This window comes from Carlito syrichta, unplaced genomic scaffold (assembly GCF_000164805.1).
Source record: "Carlito syrichta isolate Samal-C Ts95f unplaced genomic scaffold, Tarsius_syrichta-2.0.1 Scaffold304349, whole genome shotgun sequence".
NCBI lineage: Eukaryota > Metazoa > Chordata > Mammalia > Primates > Tarsiidae > Carlito > Carlito syrichta.
The window spans coordinates 69,319-77,337 of NW_007248445.1; positions in this window are offsets into that span (position 1 = coordinate 69,319).

An 8,019-nucleotide genomic window follows, 5' to 3' on the forward strand; every position below is an offset into this window, starting at 1 on the left:
TGCCTTGCAATCTGTCTGTGCAGTGGTATGTAGGTTTGGTCCCTGGATCAAAAGGAGGTACAAAAGAGGAAAATAATGGAGGAAGGGGGGTCAGTAGGAAATTGGAAAGTGAGGAGAGTGAGAGGGAAAACAGACATGGATACCAACTAACAGGTAAAAAAGAGACACAAGGTCAGAGAGAAGTGAAAAAAACATGTGAGCAAAATTCCCTAAAGAATACTGGTAGCTACACAGAGACAGACCATTAAAATCACGAAACAAATAGTGTAAGTCAGAAAGCAAAGAAAAGTGAGCAGAATGGTCAAAATTATAAAATCAAAAGTCAAATTAAGAGATCAGACTAGCTCTGCAATCTTTCCTGAGTGTCTAAAGTCTCTTCAGCTCTGATCTCCAACCTCTCCCCTTTGTTTTTGATGCAGTCAGCTAGATTTACTCGCAGCTTGTGTTTGGTTTTTTTAGCCTGCTGCCTGAAAGGTCTGTTACACTTAGTGGTCTTTGTCTGATTCAGATAGGGGAGGAGCTTTGTCTCCTGTTTAGCGACGTTACTTTAGGAACTGAGGTGGAGGCTCCTGGTAGGTGGGCGGGGCAATGCGAATCTCTGCCTGGAGAATGGCTGAGGTGGCAGTTTCACTTTCATGGATCTTTTCTCTCCGCTTGTCTAGGTCCCTAGGTGATCCAGTATGATGGACTGTGGTGGTGGGAGGCATTGGGGATCAACTGCACAGCTGGGCACTAGATCCAGGGTGCCACCAGTAGGCTGGGGTGGAGGAGGGGGTCGGGAGTTCCCTCCTCTGGAGCTGAGAGGCTCTGATCAGCACCTCCTTAAGATATACTGTTCCCTTACACAAGCATGGGGTAGTGCACTGCGTGCCTCAGCCAGGGTGGGCCCAGAGCTCGAGAGCTTCAAAACTCCAAAGGGCAGGCGGTGGGTGGCGAGAGTGGCCCTGGGCCCCTCACAGGGTACTTCAGACAGAAATGGGACCGGTATCTCTGAGGGGTGGGTGCCCAGAGCCTCCCTGGGTGACCAGCAGCTTGGTGCTGGGTGCTGGGCGAGACAATGTAGCCAGGGAGGGAGCTGAGACCCCGGACTCCTGCACAGGTGGAAGTCATATACAGTGGAGCGGCAGCAGCCAGGGGCTGCAATATCCGGCCTTGCGTGGGACCAAAGGTCCCCGGGCCTCGGACCAGTGCGGCCGGCGGTGGGGAGCAGGGTGGGAGAAAAAAATTAAGAGACTTTTTGGGAACTCAGATTCAGAGAATCTCGCAAATCCACCTATGCCGTCGCCATCTTACCGGAACTACGCCAATTATCCTAACAATGTCCTGTATACCTAATGTTTTTCTTCATTCAGGATACAATTTAGAATCATGTATTGTGCTTACTTATCATGTGAATTTAATTTCCTTTAATCTGGAATAGTTCCTCAGCCTTGTTTTGCTTTTATGATCTTGACATTGTTGAAGGATATAGGCTAGTTATTTTGTAGTTTGTCCTTCAATATATGAGTTTCTCTCTTTCTTCATAATTAGATATAGGCTGTATATTTTTGGCAGATATACCACAAAAGTGATATTATATATTTCTCAGTTCATCATATCATGTAAAAATGGAATTGTTTTTATTTTACATTTTATTTTATACTTATTTACTTGGACTATACAAAGTAAAATTGATATTTACATCCTGATGTCATATTCTTTTTTTAAAAACATTTTTTTTTGATTTGGAGTGTCACTCACCCAGACTGGAGTGCAGTGGCCACTCCTGGCCACTGCAGCCTCGACCTGCTGGGCTCCGGCAATCCTTCCACCTCAACCTTCTGAGTAGTTGGAATTACAGGTTTGCGCTACCATGCCCAGCTGATTTTTAAAAATTTATTGTAGAGATGAGGTCTCGCCAAGTTGCCCAGGCGGGTCTCGAACCTACGGGCTCAGGCAATCCACTCACCTCAGACTCCCAAAGCGTGAGATTGCAGGCTGAGCCACCAAGCCCGGCTAAACATATTTTTTATTTTAAAACTGTGGGGTACAGTTAAGGGTTAGGCATACAAATATGCATTATGCAGATACCTTTGTTGATGAGGTGTGCCCTCCATCCCCAGACAGATATTGACTACCATTAATCCCACCTCCCTTCCTCTCCCTGCCCCCCCATAGTTTCCCACCACTGTCAATCCTTTTCTTATAGTATTATGATAGTTGTTCAAGGTCTACTTATGAGTGAGAACATGTGATACTCAGATCTTTGTTTCTGTGAGAGATCACTCAGTATTATAGACTCTAGTTCCATCCAGGTTGCTGCAAAATTCATGATTTTGTTCTTTTTTATGGCTGCATAATATTCCATTGTGTATATGTACCACATTTTTTAAAATCTAGTCCTCTTTTGATGGACAGCATGGTTGATTCCATGATCTTACTATTGTGAACAGATGCTGGAGAGGATGTGGTGAAAAGGGAACACTTCTACACTGTTGGTGGGAGTGTAAACTAGTGCAGCCTCTGTGGAAATCAGTGTGGTGATTCCTAAAAGCTTTAAAAATGAGCCTTCCATATGACCCCACAATCCCCCTGCTGGGAATATACCCCGAAGAACTCAAATCACTCTATAAAAAAGATACCTACTGATGTCATATTCTGGTGTTGGCTGAACATTTATTAGTTCTAGTAGTTGTTCTGCAGATTCTTTATGACTTTGTAGATAAACAATGATGGCAATTGCAAAGAGAAATTAATTTATTCTTTTCCATCTTTATACCTTTTTTCTTGCCATATTAGGTTGTCTAGTACAATGTTGAATAAAAGTGGTCAAAATGAACATTCTTGGGGGGAAGGGATGAAGAGAGTTAGGCTAACAGGTAGAAACATAGAGTTAAATAAAGGGTGTAAGTTCTGTGGTTTGACAGTAGAGTAGAAATGACTAGTATAGTTAGCAACAATGTATTGCATATTTCAAAATAGCTAGAAGAGAAGACTTGAAATGTTCCCAATGCATAGAAATGATACATACTCAAAGTGATAGATACTCCAAATACCCAGACTTGATCATTATATATTCTAAGCATGTAACAAAATATCACATGTATACTATATGTAAAATATTGTACATAAATAAAAAATGAACATCCTTACCTATTATTGAAGACAGGGTGACATGTTCAGTATTTTAGCATTTGATCTAATATTAGCTGTTGCTCTTTTGAATTTATGTTTTACATGTTCAAGGAAGTGCTGTTCAAATCCTGGTTTTCTGAGAGCTGTTATCAAGAAAGGGTATTTATTTATTTTTATTTTTAAATGAAATTTCATTACCATTAATTTTAATTTATTTTATGAACTTTCTTTTGTAAAATCCATTCCAGTTATCCCTGGAATACTTCTTTATTACCTAGCTTCCATCATCTTTTAAAAATTTATTTCAGTGGCTGCAAGGGGCACAGATGATTTTTGGTTTCATGGATGCATTTTATATGGTAATGAAGTCTGAGCTTGAAGTGTACCCTCCACCCCCACCTGTGCACATGATACCCAATAGATGATTTTTTGCATCCTTTTTCCCCCTTCCACCCTTCCCCTTCTAAGTCTTCAATGTCCATTATATCATTCTCTTTGCCTTTGCAGATCCTTAGGTTAGCTCCCAATTGTAGGTGAGAATATATGATGTTAGGTTTTCCATTCCTGTGTTGTTTCACTTAAGATAATGTTCTCCAATTTCATCTAAGTTTCTGCAAAGATATCTTTTTTGTATAAAAACCTCCGTCACTTTGAGTAGATGTCAAGTAGAGGGATTGCTGGGTCAAATGGTAGGATCTGCTTTTAGTTTTTTGAGAAATCTCCATACTGATTTCCATAGAGGTTGTACTTGTTTACACTCCCAATAGTGTATAAGCATTCTACGTAAGGATATTTAATTTTGTTGAGATATTTTCTGCATGTATTGAGATAATCATAAGGGTCTTATTTTAGTTAATTAACATGTTGTTTAACATTTATTGGGTTTTACTTAATGTTAAACTAATCTTGCATTCATGGGATACACTCCTCATTGTCCTGATATATTATCCTTTTTATGTCTTGACTAAATTATCTTTTATAATATTTTGTTATTAAAATTGTGATACAAAATTTTTGTGTCTGTGTTTATGAAGGATATTGAAACATTCTTTTCTTGCAATGATTTGACTGGTTTTTGCGATCTAGGTTGGAAGTTGGAAACACTGGTGACACCCAAAATCAAGGAGAGTCATTTTGAGAAGGTAGGTCCATGTCCTTGTGGCAGGCTCTCCAAACATGGTATTGGTTGCAGAATAAAAGCAGCCATATCTCTCTACAGACTGAGTGCCAGTCTTGCTTGGCTGTGATCCTGAAACAAGCTCCAAAAACAGGGGAAGAGCCACCCTTGTCTGTGGCTCCATAACACTCCTGCCAACCTCAGTCCCAACTACAGATTCTGAAGCAGCCCTTTGACCCAGCATCAGCCTTGCTTTGCTGTGGTCTGGAGTCAGTCCCATCCCAAAGGCATCTGTGATGACATGTCCATCAATGTTCCCAGTAACAGGCCTGCTGATTTCAACCAGATTGCAATCTCTGAAGAACCTGAATAAACATTTCTCAAATGAAAACCTACAAATGATCAAGAAATATATGAAAAGAAACTCAACATCATATAATCATCAGAGAGATGTAAATCAAAATCACAATGAGGTATCACCTCACACCTGTAAAAAATAGATCCATTATATGATCCAGCAGTCCTGCTTCTGGATATAAATAGATATATAGATATATGAGGGGAGACCCATAACAAACCAGAATTATCTTTTGGCCCCTTGTAGTACAGGCTTCCCCTGCTATGTAAGTGTTCTGGGAACCCATCAGCATCACTGTTCCAGCTAGCACTGTTGTGAGAGGCTGTGTTTGGCTTCAGTGAATTTTTTTGGAGAGTCTTTCAAAACATTTCCCCATTTCATGGTGGGTGATTTACGAGCACACCTGCCCACACCACGCTGAGTATTCAGCAGTTTTTGACCAAAAATTGCATAGACCCCCATGCGGACCTCCCCTATTCCCCGATCTCACCATGAGTGCTTTTTTTTGTTTGTTTCCTTGAATGAATAAAGTCCTCAAAGAGAAACATTTTGCTGATGTGAAAGAGGTGAAACAAAAAACGGCAAAAGCAGTAAAAGGCATCAACATTGATTAGTTCAAAAACTGTTTTGAGCAGTGGAAAAAGTACCTCAATAGGTGTATTGCATCAAACGGAGAGTACTTTGAAAGTGACTGAAGTTTAAACATGTAAGAATAAATGCACAATTTTTAATGAATAAATTCCATTTTACGGGTCCCCCCTTGTATAGATATGGGCAAGGATTTCCCCCAACCAGAATTATATTTGGGAGGGACGGCCCCTTGTAGTACAGGCTTCCCCTGCTAGGTAAGTGTTCTAGGAACCCATCGGTATCAGTGTACCAGCTAGCATTGTTGAGAGGCTATGTTCAAACTCAGTTAATTTTTTTTTGGAGATTCTTTCAGTGTATTTGCCCATTTCATGAAGGTGATTTACACGAATAACCTGCCCACACTACACTGAGTGTTCAGCATATTTTGACCCAAAATGCCATGACTCCTATGCCCCATCCTCCCTATTGACCTGATCTCTTCCCAAGCGACTTATTTTTTGTTTCCCTGATGAAAAAAGTCCTCAAAGGGAAATGTTCTGCCCATGTGGAAGAGGTGAAAAAAATGGCATAAGCACTAAATGACATCAAAACTGACAAATTCAAAAACTGTTGTGAGCAGTGGAAAAAGTGTCTCGATAAGTGTATTGCATCAAATGGAGAGTTTTTTGAAGGTGACTGAAGTTTAAACATGTAAGAATATACAATTTTTTATAAATAAATTCCAGTTTATAGGTGTACTAGTCTATGTTAAGCCAATAGCTTCAATCTCATACAAAAATTGTACACTATTATTCTCCTTTTCACTGTATATTATTTATGCCATAATTTGCATCATTTATATTTTGTGTCTATTAACATTTTATGTTAGTTGTAGTTATTTCATTTTTTTGCTTTTTAGGTTTTATAATACAATTTAAGGTGGTTTACCTGCCACCATTACAGTAACACAGTACCCTGTCTTTATTTTAATATTTTCCCATTACCAACAATTTTATATTTTTTAAAATTGTTTATTTGGTGTTCTTTTATTTACCTGAATAACTTTCTTTAGTGTGTCTTCTAAGGCAGGTCTAATGATGATGAACAGTCTATACTTTGCCTGCATTTTTGCTGGGTATAGTATTACTTGTTAATTTTTTTTTTCTTTTTTCTGTTACCATGGTGAATATCCTATTTTCTTCTGGCCTGTAAGGTTTCCAGTGAAAAATCTGCCTATGGTCTTATGGTGGGTCCTTTTCCATGACAAGTCACTTTTCACTTACTACTTTCAAAATTCCCTCTTTATATTTGACTTTTGGTAAATTGATTATAATGTATCTCAGTATGAATATTTTCAGTTTATTTTATTTGTTTTTGTATGTCAATTACCTTTTCCAAATTTGGGAGGTTTTCAGCTATTATATCTTTGAATGAGCTTATTGATTCTTCTTCTCTTCTCTTTCTGAGATACTCCTAATGCATAAATTGATCCTTTTGATAGTATCCCACACATCTTTTAAACTTTTTCATTGCCTTTCCTTTTTGCTCCTCTGACTGAATAATTTCAAATGACCTATTTTCATGTTAGGTGATTCTTGATTCTGCTTTCACTAATCTGCTGTTAAGCCCCTCTATAGATTTTTCATTTTACTTATTATATTTTTGTTTTATTTTATTTTAGATTCATGGGGTACATGGGCAGGTTTGTTACAAGTATATTGCATGGTTGTGAGGTCTGGGCTTCTATTAAGCCCATTAACCAAATTGTGAACATGATACTGAAAAACTACTTTTCAACCCTTGCCCTCTCCTCCTTTTAGGAGTCCCCAGTGTCTGTTGTTCCCATTCTTATGCCTCTGTGTACCCAGTGTTTAGCTTCCACTTATAAGTGAGAACATGCAGTATTCAGTTTTATGTTTCTGTGTTAATTCACTAGAATATTGGTCTCCAGTTGCATCCACATTGCTGCTAAGGACATGTTTTATTTATTCTTTATGGTTACATAGTATTCCATAGTATACATGTACCATATTTTTTAAAAAATGCAGTCCACTGTTGATGTGCATCTAGGTTGGTTCCATGTTTTTGCTATTGTGAAAAGTATTATGATAAACATGCAAGTACAGGTGTCTTTTTGGTAGAATTATTTATGCCCTTTTGTGTATATATACAGTATGGGGAATTCTGGGTCAAATGGTAAATCTATCTTGTTTTTTGAGAAATCTCCAAATTGACTTCCACAGAGGCTGTACGAGCTTACATTCCCACCAACAGTGTATGAGCATTCCCTTTTCCACACAACCTTGACAACATTTATTGTTTATTTGACTTATTAATAATAGTCATTCTGACTGGTATAAGATGGTATCTCACTGTGGTTTTGATTTGTATTTCTCTGATGATTAGCGATGTTGAGCATTTTTACATGATTGTTGGCGGCTTGCATGTCTTCTTTTGACAAGTGTCTGTTCTTGTTCCTTGGCCACTTTTTAATGGGGTTATTTGTTTGTTTTGTGTTGATTCACTTAAGTTCCTTATAGACTCTGGATATTAGCACTGTGTCAGATGCATAGTTCACAAATATTTCTCCCATTCTGTAGATTGTCTATTTACTCTCTTGATAGTTTCTTTTGTCATGTCAAAGCTCTTTAGTTTAATTAGGTGCCACTGTCAAATTTTGTTTTTGCTGCACTTGCTTTTGAGAACTTGGTCATAAATTCATTGCCTAGACCAATATCCAGAACAGTGTTTCCTATTAGTGCCATTCATTGTCTTTTTTTTTTTTTTTTGAGTTGGAGTCGTACTCTGTCACCCAGACTGGAGTGCAGTGGCCGCTCCCGGCCACCGCAGCCTCGACCTG